Source organism: Macaca thibetana, chromosome 1 (assembly GCF_024542745.1).
Source record: "Macaca thibetana thibetana isolate TM-01 chromosome 1, ASM2454274v1, whole genome shotgun sequence".
Classification (NCBI taxonomy): domain Eukaryota; kingdom Metazoa; phylum Chordata; class Mammalia; order Primates; family Cercopithecidae; genus Macaca; species Macaca thibetana.
Genome location: NC_065578.1, coordinates 77,668,266 through 77,684,297, shown reverse-complemented (window position 1 = coordinate 77,684,297; position 16,032 = coordinate 77,668,266). Strand labels below are relative to the sequence as shown.

At 37.8% G+C, this 16,032-nt stretch overlaps 1 long non-coding RNA gene across 4 annotated transcripts in view; it reads right to left on the bottom strand.

The window, feature by feature from the left end:
- LOC126963415 (uncharacterized) overlaps nucleotides 1-16,032 on the bottom strand; it is a 90,566-nt gene that overhangs the window by 20,852 nt on the left and 53,682 nt on the right. Inside the window, exon 4 of one of the 4 annotated variants that reach the window (XR_007729063.1) lies at nucleotides 10,817-10,960. The exons of the other annotated variants lie outside the window; for them this stretch is intronic. This is a non-coding gene — a long non-coding RNA (uncharacterized LOC126963415). Of the gene's footprint in view, nucleotides 1-10,816; nucleotides 10,961-16,032 lie in introns of those variants that run through there. 4 annotated transcript variants of the gene reach the window in all.

Sequence of the window (16,032 nt, the reverse complement as noted above, 5' to 3'; positions counted from 1 at the left end):
GTGAAAATACATGTAAATGCCCATCAAGTCACCCGTGCATGAAGCCAAACTTAGTTGTATTGATACTCCTAGATCAGAGATTTATTACTGAATATTTTCCTCCTCTGAGTCTTTACTGCATACAAGAAATACCCTTTTAGGCTTACATGAAGTCAAGAAATTAGACTTACTTATTTAATATACATTTTTGTGTTTACTCATATACATTATAATACAAAATAATCACATCATTTTAGCATTTAGCTTAAAGGGGGCTTTCACAATCATTAATCCTTTTAAACCTCACAATCGTTAAAAGTTCATGATGTAAATAATGTTGTAAGCAGTATGAACCAGGTCAGGAAGTTCTCAGCAGGAAATAGGGATTTGGACAAGGAAATGGATTAAACTAATTGAGACTGAAGACAGTACAGTGCTGGCTCATAGTAAACACTCAAATACACATCGAAATAATGAATCAATACTCTCAATCCTACTGGAACCTAACAATCCAGAAGTCTACCTGAGAGAGGGCGGAGAAATAGAGAAGGGCAGGCAACTAAGGCCTCAGCATCCAAGCCAGGAAATACATTTCAGGTGATACAAGGAAGAGCGGGAAAAGAGCTAGTCCAGTTCTAGCAGGCGACTAAGAGAAAACCAGGTACCGGTGCAGAAGATCATGGGAAACTTGAACACCCATGATAAAGGTTAGGTAAGAAGGCTGAAGTCTGACACTCACTAAAGTGCCCTTGTACCAAGATTCCCCCAACCCAGACACTAGTCATACAGCATCATTATCAAGCCATTCGTAATAACCGAGACGGAGTTTGAAACAAAGATCTAGAATTTCTTCTTCTAACTGGCTAGTGGCTTTAGGATAACAGGATAGTGGCTTTAGGACCTAGCAGGATAGCAAGTTACAAGTGGAGTTGTATTCCAAATCCTGTACACCCTTGCTACTCATGGTGTGGTCCATGGAGCAACAACAGCAGCAGCAACCTAGAAATGTGTTAGAAATGCAGACTCTCAGTCCCAGCCCAGGCTTACTAAATCAGAACCTGGGGTTTCGTTTTTTGTTTGTTGGTTTCTTTGTTTCCGTTCATTTGTTTTATTTTATTTGACTTTAAGTTCTGGGATACATGTGTAGAATGTGAAGGTTTGTTATGTAGGTATACATGTGCCATGGTGGTTTGCTGTACCTATCAACCTGTCATCTAGGTTTTAAGCCCCTCATGCATTCGGTATTTGTCCTAATGCTCTCCCTCCCCTTCCCCCTAACCCCCCAACAGGCCCTAGTGTGTAATGTTCCCCTCCTTCTGTCCATGTTCGGAACCTGGTTTTAATAAGGTTCCACATGGTTTGCACACATAAGAAAGCTTGAGAATCACTGCTCTACATCATAGTGCCATTCTCCTTTTCACCCAGGTTCCTTTTTTCCCCTAAAGGAATAACATAGGGTTTACAAATAAAGAATAAAAATACTTTGTATCTTAAGAGAAAAAGAGAAGTTCAAAGCAGGGAGAGTTCAGAGAAGGCAGAGAACTTCCAGCTGAAGAGATTTGAATCAGTGCATTTGTCCTGATCTTTGAAGAAAGAATAAGATATACACAGGCAGTAATGGGAAGCGTGGAGCTGTTTCTTGCAAAGGGAACCCAGTAAGTGAAAACCCCTAAGCAGGAGAGTACAGGACATGTAAGAGAATGGCAGGTGGTTCTGTTTGGCTAGGGTATAGAGTGTGTGAAGAACAATAAAAATACATGTGTGAAAGAAAAATTAGGTACAGCAGAGGGGGATTATAAAATGATAAAAATTCATGCTTTATTGGGTAGGCAGTGAAAATTGAAAGGTTTTGAGCAGAGGACTGATGGGTTCAAAATTAATCATTAACCTTCAAAAACGCTAATTGCTATTGGGTTGCACAAATAGAAGTGGAAGACCAAAAAAGAAACAATGTAGAACTCTAGTGGTGGATAAAAATTAATAAGAGACAAGACTTGAGGGGGCAGCAGTGGGAATAAAGAGGAAAGGGAAGATCTCAGAGACATGATGTTGTGACCTTTAAGCTAATATAGCTTTACAGGATGGAGCTCTACAGATGACTCATCTCCTTTAGCACCTGCTTATTCAGGCCACAGTGCCATATATACGTGGAGGTACAGTACATCTATCATCAAAACACAAGTATCATTAAAACACAAGTATTTAAAACCCAGCAGAGCCCTGCAGTGTCTGTCCCACTGTAAGTGCCCCCAGTTTTGTATTGAATATTCCTGAATATTGCCAGAAGAGCATCTCTCTAGGCAACAAGTCATATGTAGCCCAAGAGCCAAGACCTGAAAAATCAATTCTCAACTTGATAATTGTCACCTTTGGTAGAATTCTCACCTTTCACAGATTTCTTTAATCACAGTGGCATTTAAGGCAAAAATCAAACCCACAAAAGTATATTTACATTGAAAATTGTAACTGTAAATGTAAATCCCATTTAAATGACTGCTATAACAAAATTTCTCTCTCTCTCTCCCTCCCTCCCTTCCTCCTATAAATTTAAAAGCTGATAAAGAACAACCATCAGAATTACCTCTTAGTTATCTCTAGACTGGGGTTTCCAAACAGGGCAGGATTGACATTTTGGGCCAGGTAACTCTTGTTTGTGAGGGGTACTGCTCTGTGCACTGTAGGATATTTAGCCACCTCCCAGGCCTCTACCCAGTAGATGCCACTTGCAGCCAGTCACCTCCCCCACCCCTTACCCCACCAGTTGTGGCAACCAACACTGTCTCTGGACATTGCAAAGGTCCCCAGGGGTGGGGGTAGGGAGAACATCACCCCTGACAGAGAAGCACTGCTCTAGAGCAGGCCAAATGGCAGGCGCATGATTCCCATTGAGTAATATGAATGCAAGAGGGGATCACTTAGAACTCTGAGAATCTTGAAGTGCATTTCTTTGTGTTTCTTATTTGGAGCAGTTTAACTTAGCCAAATCCCAGACCCACTAAATTTTACTATCTGGTTGACAATATCCGCTCTAATGAGTTTTCCTAAGTGTCTAGGATTCTAAGTTATCTCGGGAAATGTTCACTTTGCTTTGGAAAATGGTATTTGAGTTCCATGCCATCAGGACTTAAAGTACCTTACTAAGGCATCTTTTTAAGAGACCGTGCATATATAATAAATTTCACATCTCTTTAACAAGAATTCTAGAGTGTCAAGCAAAAACAAGAATAGAAGACTACACCTAGCAAGCAGGAATTAAAGATACCACAGGCCTGGGGAACTTGAGAAGAAACAAGTGAAATCCCATCAACATGCGTTTTCATCAGATTTGATTCACATAGCCTCAGACCTAAGGAGTTTCATCCAGTGCTTTAAATGCAGTTCAGCAGGAGCCAAACCACACAACTGAAACATTCAACTTCATGTAAAGTGAAACTCAGAGAAGCCTTGCCAGCTGAGGCCAGAGCCACACCTACAAATCAGAAAGGTAGTGTGGAAATGATGCTTTCAGCACTCTGCGTTTGCTGGCACCGGTTATTAGTCTTGTCAATTTAAGCTCTTGAAAAGAGAATCTTTTAGGATTCTAGAGTGCCATTCTTATATTGCTCGTCTGTTATTTCAGGCCGCTGAGTAAATATCGCAGCAATTCTTTCATAGTTATCTTAATCGTGGTAGACTTTAATTCGAAAGAACAGCCACAGATAATTTTTCTCTAAAAAACTTACTTGCACTATTATAATCTGTTTCTCATTATATGTGTGCTATTCAAACCATGCATAGCCCATAAAAATCTCAGAAAGAGCTACAATACATTAAGAAGAATAGAAAAATCGTAATGGAGTTCCATACTCCCAAATTGTTCATGGAAGGCAATTACAAAAACATACGGCTCTTATTTGTCGCCCTCTGGATCAAGGTCTATATAATTATTCTGACAAAAAATTTCTATTCTATGAGAAAAGCCACAAATGCAAATACTCAGAAAGTAAGCAACAAGGGTACTTAAAGGGACATTTGAATGCATGGACAAAGCAGTTAAGTGGTTGGGGTCACCTCTCCTTATGTGGTTGTAGTCATACACAGGGTGAGGCATGGAGATGCCACCACTTCCATTTTCATAAGGCAAAAAAAGTATGGAAGAGAAATATTAGTAGCCACCTCAACAAATTTTCTCCATTATAGGTTTACTGTTTATTACCTCGAGAAACATTTCTCAAATACCTACTGCAGGTGAGACATGTTTCCTGTCTTTAATGGCTTGTGGTATAAAAGAGAAATAACAGATTCATCACAATGACCTAATAGATAAGGCATAAGAATCATAAGCACAATAAGAAATGTTAGTTATGTTCTATGGCCGTACCACCCTGAATGTGCCTGATCTTGGAAGCTAAGCAGGGTCAGGCCTGATTAGTACATGGGTGGGAGAAATGGTAGTTAAATTGCCATGGGAATTTTGAGGAAGAGATTGATTCCTGCTGTATAAAAGAAGGCTCCATGGGAAAGAGAGCATTTGATCTGGAACTTCAAGGCCTAGGTCAAATACATTCTTATAGAAAACTCTCACAATTCCTATTGCTGAAATACTTCCCAGACTTATTATTCCCAAATACTTTTTCCACACTCTACATAGCTTTGTCGTTAGTAAACGTCTGTCTGTGTTCCCTACTAGACAAAAGCTCCTAAAGGGCTACAGTGTGTCTTTGTGATGTTCGTGTTCCCGTTTGATGCCCAGCACAATACCTTATCATGATACCCATCATAGCCTCTTAGTAAACACTGTAGATTTGATCTTATCTGAAACAAGATATGTTATGTTGAATGTTGCTATTATCTGTGATTCCACAGAGTAGAAGCTTGCTGACCATTGCTTTTTACCTGGCCTTGGAGTTTCCATGGTCCATCGAGAGCAATGAAGGACACAATCCCCAACAATTCTATGTAGAAGGGAACATGGTTGCCCTATACCTCTAACACTCCAGGAAACATTTTCTACTTTTATCCCCTTTACTCACTTCTCCCCAGGGGATATGGAAGAGCTTATCCAACTGATGGATTTGGTAATAATTGGGCATTCTCTCCATTTTGTTCCTATCAGGTGCTAGTTATTGGCACAGGTCTGCCCCAATGTGAGGAGGCCTGTCTTAGCCCAGTATTACTGGGGAATGGATGGGAAAGTGTAACAAATCCAGAGATTTAATTTAAAGACAATCTGAGTCTCATACTGACCTACTTCTTCCAACTAACCCTTGTTATTGATAAAGGTCACTCTTTGTATTCTATCTATTCTTAATAGAATTTAAATACCACATAACCAGGAATTTGTGTCTGTTTTGCTCAATGATTATATCCCGGCTTCTAAAATATTGCCTGCCATATAATAGGCAGTTAATAAATATTTGATGATTTGTTGAACAAATTTGTTTAAACACTATATGATAAATGTTTGCTAAGTGGGTGAATAAATGAATGATCCTCTCACCCCAGTCACAACTTCTACATATATTTCAAACTTTTACTCTGTTCATGATATTTGAAAAGATATATAGTTTAAGAAATATATTTTTTCTATATTCTAACATAGGTTTGTTTAGCTACAGAGAATGGTGAACTTTACCTATTACAGTAAGTTCCTGTACAGCAAGTGCTCAGTGCTAAATCCCTAATTAGCATTCAGGCCCAGATCCAATTTTTGGTGTGTGGAATAGATTTAGCCACAGAATGTTGTTCTCCTATTCAGCCAATCAACTATATCTTCATGTACTGCCAGCGTATAAGTTATCCAGAGAAAAATAATGTGTGTTTTTAACTAATAGGGATCTTAAATCTATTAGGAGATTCTAATCTAAGGATTTTCATTTTGTACATAAGTAACAAGAAGATAGGAACATGTACTTCTCGGACCTGGTCTTCAGCAAATAATGATGTGAAACAACCTTGTTACCTTGTTATCTTTTTTCTTTTGTGTAACTTGTTATTTAAGGGGAAAAATGAGGAAAATAGAGACAGACAGAAAATTATTTTTTCTTCTTTGGAAATGAATCATAAAATCTTTTTGGTAAGTTAAGACCAAAATAAGTATCCAAAAATGTACACATTGTCAATGAAGACCCTCAAGATAATTATTCAGTGTTTTAAAGGTTTTTCTTAATATCTAGAATAATTGAAGATCAATTATCTGATTTTATGTTAAGACTAATTTAAGACATCTATCTATATGCAATTAACCATCAATTAACTTTGATGCTCCTTAACATCTTCATAAATTTAAAACTGACAAAATATTCTAAGATGCAAATAAACAGCTGAAAGTATGTTTAATGTATCTATCACAGTAGTATCACATTGCCTGATAAAATTAATGATTTTAACAAAAACTGCTTTGGACTCAAGGTGATGAGGTATTTCCATTTGGTTTTGCCCTATAATAAAGCACTTGAAATCAACCATATGTCTTCTCAATATGTTCTTTGAGAATCAAATTAGGTAGTCAAAAATTTTCATCACATCTGTAATCTATTTAAATTACAGAGAAGTAGGTATGAGGAGATAAGATAAAAGAAAGGGAGAAAGGATACAGTTCATTGTTTGGACTCAATGAATTGAGAAAATACAATAGTCAGTTTAAGAAATGAGCACAGAGCAATAAATATAAGGGTACAAAATTAGAGTAGTAAATTGGAGGAAACAAAATTGGATTCTAGAATTATCCCAAGAAAAAAGCACAGAAAGGAAAAAAAAAGGAGACAATTTCTAGAATAATGAGTCCGCTAAAATTGACCTGACAGGAAAATTTACCATCCTTTACATCTGCCTCTATATCCCTGTGATATGGTTTGGCTGTGTACCCACCCAAATCTCATGTCAAATTGTAATTCTCAGGGTTGGGGGAGTGACCTGGTGGGAGGCGATTTGATGGTGGAGAAGGATTTCCCCCTTGCTACTCTCATAATAGTGAGTTCTTATGAGATTTGATGGTTTAAAAGTGTGTGGCACTTCCTCTTTGCTTTCTCTCTCTCTCCTTCTCTGCCATGGTAAGATGTGCTTGCTTCTCCTTCACTTTCCACCATGATTGTAAGTTTCCTGAGGCCTCCTCAGCCATGCTTCCTGTATAGCCTGTGGAACTGTGAGTCAATTAAACCTCTTTTCTTCCTAAATTACCCAGGCTCAGGTAGGGGTTTTTTGTTGTTTTGTTTTGTTTTGTTTTGCTTGTTTTTTGTTTTTGTTATTTTTTGAGATAGAGTCTCACTCTGTTGCCCAGCCTGAAGTGCAGTGGCAGGATCTCAGCTCACTGCAACCTCTGCCTCCCTGGTTCAAGCGATTCTCCTGCCTCAGCCTCCCAAGTAGATGGGATTACAGGCACACACAACTATGCCCAGCTAATTTTTGTATTTTTATTAGAGACAAGGTTCCTACTAAACCTACCATGTTGGCCAGGCTGGTTTCAAACTCCTGACGTCAGGTGATCTGCCTGCCTCGGCCTCCCAAATTGCTGGGATTACAGGCGTGAGCCACTGTGCCTTGCCTGGTAGTTCTTTTCAGTAGCATGAAAACAGACTAATATACCCTACAACTACAAAAGCATTAGCACTTCTTGGGAAGGGTAGAACTAATCAAACTGCAGCAAAATCATTTTTGGAAGCTATAGGCTACTGTATCTGGATTTATCCATCTAACTCCTCTATTTCTTAGAGTGATACTCCCCTTTCTCTTTATTTGGCCCCAATACTCTCATTGTGCTTAATAATGACAGAAATAGCCTTGAGCTTTGGCCTTTGTTGCAGATTAAAAATGTCCACAAAGTCTTTCACTTTCTTCCTGTAGAGGTGAGGTCTATTGAATGCAGGTGGGCTCTGTGTCTGCTTTGGCTGATAGATTATGGAAGTAATGTTGTGACAGTTTCTAAGCCTAGGCCTTAAGAGACTGGCATGGTTTCTTTTTCCGGATCTTGGAATACTTGCTCTTGGAACCCAGCTACCATGTTTTGAGAAAACCCAAGCACTGTAGTGAAGAGGTCCAAGCACTCTGATGGAGAAGCTCAAGGCCTCCAGCCTTGTTTTCCAGCTGAGCTACCAGCCAATCATCAGAACAAACTTGTTAGCCATTGAACAAGCCATCTCAGAAGTGGATCCAACAGCCATAGTCAAAGTGCCCCAGCTGAAATCATGTGAAAAACATAGCAGTCATCCTCCACCAAGCCTTGTTAAAATTGCAGATTTGTAGGCAGAATGAACAATGTTATTTTAAGCCACTAAGTTTTGGTGTGGTTTATTACACAGTAATAAATAACTAGAACAGCCCTCTAGCAAAATGAGCACATTTCATGTTAGGAAAGCACTTCTGAAAGTAGGTAAATGTTGAAGGAGGGAGAAACGTTTAACCTCTAGAAATTCTATCTAACTATCTATCTATCTCTGATCTTTAAGGTTCTGTCCTTCAATCTTTTGTTTTAATATTGTGAAAGAAAAAAAAACAAAATAGCCTTCAGCCAGCACCTTCTGTTCTTGGTTACATGTGGTTTATTGACTCACATGGTTCTTTGAGACCGCAAAACATTAGAAACAATGACTAAGCTAAGTAACTGAAGAGATGCTCACATGTCCTAGTCAGTTTATTCCCGGGATGCCTGTTTGCCATTTGTAGCTGAAGCCTTCTGAAAAGTCTTACCAATGGAGGTGCCTCTTCAGAGGATGTTTAAACTGACCTGATTTAATCTAGCTAATCAAAGAAATTTGTATGAACAACTCCCTAGATATTTGTGTATAGACCACTTAGCTTCCTTTATTAGTTATTCATTTGAAAATTAATGACAAGAATCAAGCAAATCTAGAAATTTACTCAGCAGCTGGTTTGGCTTCTGCCTGTAGAAACACTTGCCTCTCTGTCCGCAATCACATAGTACCGCAGGCTTTGTCTCATGGCATTTCCTACACTGCCCGCAACTTGTACTTTTCTGTTTCCTGTATTGGTATGCCTATGCCTGAAAAGAATGAGTCAGGCCTCATAGTCTTTGTAGCCTAGTTCTTAACAGTGCTTGACATATCATACATGCTCAATCAGAGCTTGTAAGTGAACTACTTAGTAAAATCAATAATATATATATTTGAACATAGTTTTACATTGCCCCCAGATCAACAGCAGACCCCTGGAGGAGAAATAGGAAAGTGGCTTTTTTCCCAAAACTTTTCCATTGACTTTCTCTAAACACAAACTGGAATTCTATCAATTAAGTTTGTGATTATGACCAAAGCAAATATTTATTCTGGGTGATATTTAAATATTTTTCAACTGGGGTCACTTCATCCTAACCAAAGTCAGAGAATAAATTAGACATGTGAGAAGAAGGTTAGACAAGGGATCTGCATTTAATGTATTCTTGGCTTCTGTTTAGATTACACCTTGTATTGGTAATAATGTTTATTGACCAAAGTATGGGACTATGTCCTAGGCCTTCACATTTAATCACCACTCACTTACTGACTTACCCAGACTACTTCTGGTCCTGCAAGCTCCATTTATGGTAACTGCTCTCTACAAGTATACTGTTTTTTATTTTTTTATACTGTATTTTTACTGTACCTTTTCTATGTTTAGATGCACAAATATCACTGTGATCCATACAGTTTTCTACAGCATTCAGTCTAGTTGCATGCTGTGCAGGTTTGTAGCCTAGGAGCAGTAGACTATACCACATGGCCTACATGTGTAGTAGGCTACACCATCTGGATTTGCATAAGTATGTTCTATGATGTTCACACAGTGACAGAATTGCCTAATGATACATTTTCTCAGGAAGTATCCTCATCATTACACAATATATGGCTGTGGTTTTAGAGTATTATGATTCTTTCAATAGGACAGTAAAAGTAAATTTAACAGATTCTTCTTTATTCTTATAAATAATTGCATCATTTTATAGATATATACCAATACTTGCTATCCAAGCTTTCTTTTTGTTAATATTGGACAAATATGTCATTTTCTATGCCTCTAATTTTCCAGCTTTATGTATGGGTTTGCTTTATACGTGTGTCTCTTAAGCATCACACGGAACTACATTGTTTTAATCCAATCACATAGCCTTTTAATGGATGTGTTTAATATATTTACATATATCGTGATTACCAACTTGAAGTGATTTCTACCATCTTCTTTTACATTTTCTGTTTGCCATCCTCTTTCCTTGATACTCTTTTTTTGCCTTCTTTTGGATGACTGAACATTTCTATGGTCCTTTTTGTTCTTCTGCAAATTTGGAAATTGTAGATAGCAACTTTACTCTTTGGGTGCTACTTTTAATTATGAAAATACATACTTGTGGAAAACCCATTCTCCTTCTCTCCTGGGAACAAAGCTGAACTTTACTTCCCAGCCTCCCCTGAAGTTGGATAGATATGACTACATGACTGAGCTATAGTCAAGCCAATGAAATATGTGCAGAAGTGAGGAATGCCACTCCCAAACTTGGCCCATTAAAACCTCCATTCCCTCTACTTCCACCCCTAGCCAGCTATATGTCAATGTCCTAAGGGACAATGGAAGCCCTATGCTGAGGATAGAGCATTTTTCAGCCTGGGTGACTGAATAATAGCATGTAACAGAGACACCACCACCACTACCTAGCTCACCCACCAGTTGCAATATAGGTTATTGTAATTGTCCAATGGGTTATTTCTGGCGGCTGCACAGACAAAGCCAGTTCACTGAGACCATGGCATTGCAGTAAAGAAAGAGTTTAATTAACATGAGGCCAGCCACACAGAAGATAGAGTTGTTACTCAAATCAGTCTCCCTGAAGGCTTGAAGATTAGAGATTTTCAAGGATAGTATGGTAGGCGGGTGACTAGGTGATGGGTGATGGGATGCATACTTGTGGATGCAGTCTTAGGGTATGGAAAATGGTCCTCATGAGCTGAGTCCATCTCTTGATTGGGGGTCCACAGGACCAGTTGAGTCATGAGTCACAGGACTGGGTGGAATGAGCCTGAAAAACATTTCAAAAGACCAATCTTTGGTTCTGCAATAGTGATATTATCTATAGGAGCAATTGGAGAAGTCACAAATCTTGTGACCTCTGGCCACATAACCCCTAGGCAGTAAGTAATTATAGAAACTACACCTACATCTTAGCAGAATTCAGGCCCCTCTCATAATCCTAACTTTGTGAACTTTCATTAGTTTTACAAAGGTAGTTTAGTTTTGGGCAGGGCTATTATCATCCTTGTTTTAAGGTTAAACTATAAACTAAATTTGTCCCAAAGTGAGCTTGGCCTATGCCCAGGAATGCCCAAAGGCAGCTTGGAGGTTAGAAGCAAGATGGAGTCAACTATGGCAGATTTCTTCTACTGTCATAATTTTGCAAAGGCAGCTTCATCATCAGGAAACAAACTTAGTTGCCACTGTACTGCATGTAATGAAATGTTTAAAAATACATGTATAAAAGATGCTTTTAAGAGTACTCCTTGCCATATTGAACACTGTTATTTTAGTCAATGGATGTGGGGAAATAAAGGAGAGGAGAGGAGGGGAGGGGAGGGAAAGGAGGGGAGGGAGAAAGAAGGAAGGAAGGAAGGAAGGAAGGAAGGAAGGAAGGAAGGAAGGAAGGAAGGAAGGAAGGAAGGAAGGAAGGAAAAAGAGGGAAAGAAATATGTACTGAACTACTGAGTTTCAGCAGCTAAGTTATTAATACTTTATTATAAATTTTCTTTGAAAAATTAGACCAGTTAAATATCTTTTTGTCATTTAAACAAGAACTTTACATGTGACTACCCATTATATCCCTCTCTCATCAAATAATTGATTTATAGCACTTTTCTCACATTGCTTTTAACATATAAAATTATCTGCACAGCCATTAATTAATTGCATTTATTCTTTATTTTTAAGAAAATTTTGTTATCACTGTTGATTCTGGTATCCTATATTCTTTCTCTGGGTTCACTTTTCTACTTATTAAGGTGTTAATAGTTTATTTCATGGCTGTGTGTGGGTAATACACATTCCTATATTGTTTTCACCCTCAAGGATAACTAAGTCAGTATAAAATCCAGGTTGGAGGTTATTTTTTCTCAGTTCTTTAGAGCTATTGTTCTATTGTCATATAGAAATCTTTTGTTCCTGAGGAGAAATCTTCCATTGATTTACTTGTTGCACTTTTCTAAGTGTCCTTTCTCTTTGATAGTTCTGACAATTTTCTCTGTGTACTTAATGTTCTGCAGTTTCATCATAATGTCTCCAAGTGTGAATTTATTCCTACTTTCCAGTTTGGTACTCAGAGTGACATTTCAGTGTGAAGATTAGTATCTTTCTTCAAATCTCAAAAATTCTTATTCATTGTTTTTCTAGTTAATGCTTTCCCAGAATTCACTCTATTATCTTCTGAAACTCCTATTGGGTGCATGTTGAAGCCACTCAATCTAACTTTCATTTATCATAAACTGTTTTATATTTTTTAACTGATTGTTTCTCTTCATCACTCTAGTTGAATTCCTTACTTTTGAATCCCAATCCATTGTTTATTAACTAAGCCAATGTAGGCATTATTCTTTCTATTGAGTTTTTAATTCAATAATTACATGTTTTATTTTCAAGATTTCTAATTGTTTCCTTTTTGTATTTATATATCCTTCCTTCTCATTACTGCCTATTTTGTTTCAAGGTATCTTTTAACACATTAATTGTATTTTCTCTATCTTTGTTATATATTTGAAGCAAATGTCAAACTTCAAAGAATGACCTTAAAACACCATCTTGACCAAAAGTTTAAAGTAGGTCAAAGTGCAAAGTACAAACAAATAAATCCAGAATGACTGGATTCAGATAAATCCATTTGAATAATGATTCCAACACAATGGGAGTTTGTTTTTGCTTCTTATTTGTTTTCTCACTCAAATCCAGAATGGGCAGGTTGGCAGGGATCAGGGTGGTAAGTCCTCTCCACCCAGTTAATCTGGGACCTAGGCTGCCAGATGCACTGGCATTTTCAACACAAAGCTTCCATAGTCATTCTGGATGTCACCGTCCCATGGAATCCCATGGAATCCCATGGAAAAAGCCCACGGAGGAGTCACATGAAAGGTTTTACAGGCCAAGTCTGGAAGTATCACACCTTACTTCTTCTCATATCCCATTGGAGACAAGTTGGTCATAGGACCTTACCCAACCACAGACTGGAAAGGAGGATGGAAAATGCAGGGTAGCTGTGTAATTCTGTGTCTTGCTACTAGAGGTGGAACAGCTTTTGGTAGGCATCTAGTAATTTATCCTACAACATCCAAAGAGCTACTCCATTGAAAAGTGTGCCAACTATTACAATGATGTCTTCTAACACTCTTCAGAACCTTAACATACCAGCATTACCAAATATCTTTTTGTTTATAGTGTCTAGTTATGTTATCACATTTAAATATACAGCTTCTCTACTTCTTTGAGAGTAACAGAAGTGTCCCTTGATGTCATTTTATGCTTATTCTTAAGATCATGAGATTATTTATTTCAAACCAGACATGTTAGCAAAATGTCCTAATTTTACTCTAATGTTGTTTTCCTAATATTTCCTCCAACAACCATGGAATGTGACCCAGAAGAGTTATTCTAAAAGAAAGGCTTACTAAGGTACACCTTTTGAATTGAGGTCTCCTATTTCTTTGTTTCTATATAGGTATTCAGTATATGTTACCTCTATACTAATTTATAAAATATTTTATTCCACTTATTGTCTGAAAGTCCTACTTTCTCTTGACTCCAAGGGAGAACTTCACTAGGAACTGATGTGAAATATAGTAATAATGCAACAATTTGTTGGGTACCCATTATGGAGCAGGTTCAGCTGCGCTCAGAGTTATCACACTCATTTTCTCATTGAATTCTCTCAACAATCCTGAAGATGTTCATTTTTATGTTCATTGCATAAATGAAGAAACTAAGGCTCAGAGAGTTTAGGTAATTGTTTATTGTCCCAGTTGTACTCTGGCTGAATTGTAACTCAACTTCAGGACTGAATAAATCTTGCACTTCTTCTACTTTACAAACTGCTCAAGGATATTCTAGGTAAATGTATGTCTATTTTAGCTAAGGTTTCAATTCCAAGTTTCTATCACCTCCTTTTCTTTAGTGAGCTAAGCTGTGTCTCGTAAGCTTCAAGGATCTCTCTGGCCCATTTAGCATAATAAGGTCTAGACTAAACACAGGCCTTTAGCAGCCTTGTCCACAAACCCTGTACCTTTCGCCATCTACTGATGGTTCTTGAGTGTCAGGATCTTTCTATTCTGATGTCAGGAAAAGAATGAAAAAGAGAGAATATTCTTTTTCCTAAGGTTTCACTCTGATCATCCCAAGCAGGAGGAGTATGTAGGCTCCCTAAGCACCAGGAACATGAAAAGAAGAAAGGCAACAGAGAAAAACATGAAAAAGAAAAAATGTTCACTCCACTGTATTGTACTTCCTTGTATTAAAAATCCATTTTGTGACCCTGATGACTGCATTTTCTCCTTGACTAGGCCAGAGCTTCTCCTTCTTGAGGGGCTGGGGTGGCTTTGAAGTGAAGGCAGAGAAGGAATACCTTGAACTTCCCCTAGAGCTGAGCTGACTAACTATTTTTGCCCCCATCCCCAGAGGTTGTGACACTGTCCCTCTTGGGAAAGAGTATCCCAGTGGAGAATCACCGTGGCTTCTCTGTATCCATACCAACCAAAGATGCTGCTGAATTTGACTTCTTTGTTATTTGTGTTATTAAAATAACAGGTTTCCTTTTCATTTTCAGTTATAAACTTATTTGATAATGCTGAATGTATTTTTTCAATCTATACATGCATCTCACCACAAAATTTGATATTATTTTTCCGCACTTGGGAATCACTGCTCAGAAAGACAGAGTGAATAATCAGCTGTTGTGCCTTTCAAACATACTACTCTATGAATTTGCCATAAAGCGGTAGAACTATGAGACTACAAAATAAGGTTACATAAAAAGTTTAGATTTTTCCCTTACCTGAAAATGGCCAAAACTACTATTCCTTAGATGGGATCTAAGATGAAAGTATAGATTAAAGGAAAAAAATGAATAAAATTCTACTGTCAAAAACAGTGTGCAGGCCGGGCGTGGCGACTCACGCCTGTAATCCCAGCACTTCAGGAGGCTGAGGTGGACTGATCACAAGGTCAGGAGATGGAGACCATCCTGGCCAACATGGTGAAACCCCATCTCTACTAAAAATACAAAAAAAAAATAAATAGTTGGGTGTGGTGGCACGCACCTGTAGTCCCAGCTACTTGGGAGGCTGAGGCAGGAGAATCACTTGAATCCAGGAGGCAGAGGTTGCAGTGAGCCGAGATTGTACCACTGCACTCCAGCCTGGCAACAGAGCGAGACTTTGTCTAAAAAAACAAAAACAAAAACAAAAGTGTGCAAGGGAAGTCACGTAAAAAAAATAGATATCCCTGATAAATTAGGCAAGTTTCTGATAAAACAAACAAAGAGATGTTCACTGTAGAAAATCAGAAACTAAAAATGCAAGAAATAAAGTGGTTTTACTTGCAGTTAGATTCCAGGTGAAAACCGTAAAGTAAGATGGGCAGGTCTTCACTCTCCAAAGGGAGACTCCAAAAAAATTTTCCTAACCCGTCTTAAATTTTAACAAACACACGCATGGAGACCATATCTATTTGCACATCGAAAAACAACTATTTTTCAAACAAACTGTTTCACCTGACTTTCATAAAGACCAGTTTCTAATCATTAGATTATGTTGACAACAGCAATAATTAAGACAATGGAAAGGCACAGCAATATTTTTTATTATGTATTTTCACATAAAATCACTTTTTAATGTAACTGGCTTCTTTTTTACAATGGGTGAATATACATTTGTAAAAGATAATGATTTTAAAATTCTTCTTGGATATAGGGTCAGCCCTCCATATCAGCGGATTCCACATCTGCAGATTCAACCAATGGTGAATTAAAAATACCCAAAAAAAGAAAATGTTGTGTCTGTATTGAACACATATAGATTTTTTCCTGTAATTATTCTCTAAACAATAAAGTATAATGACTAT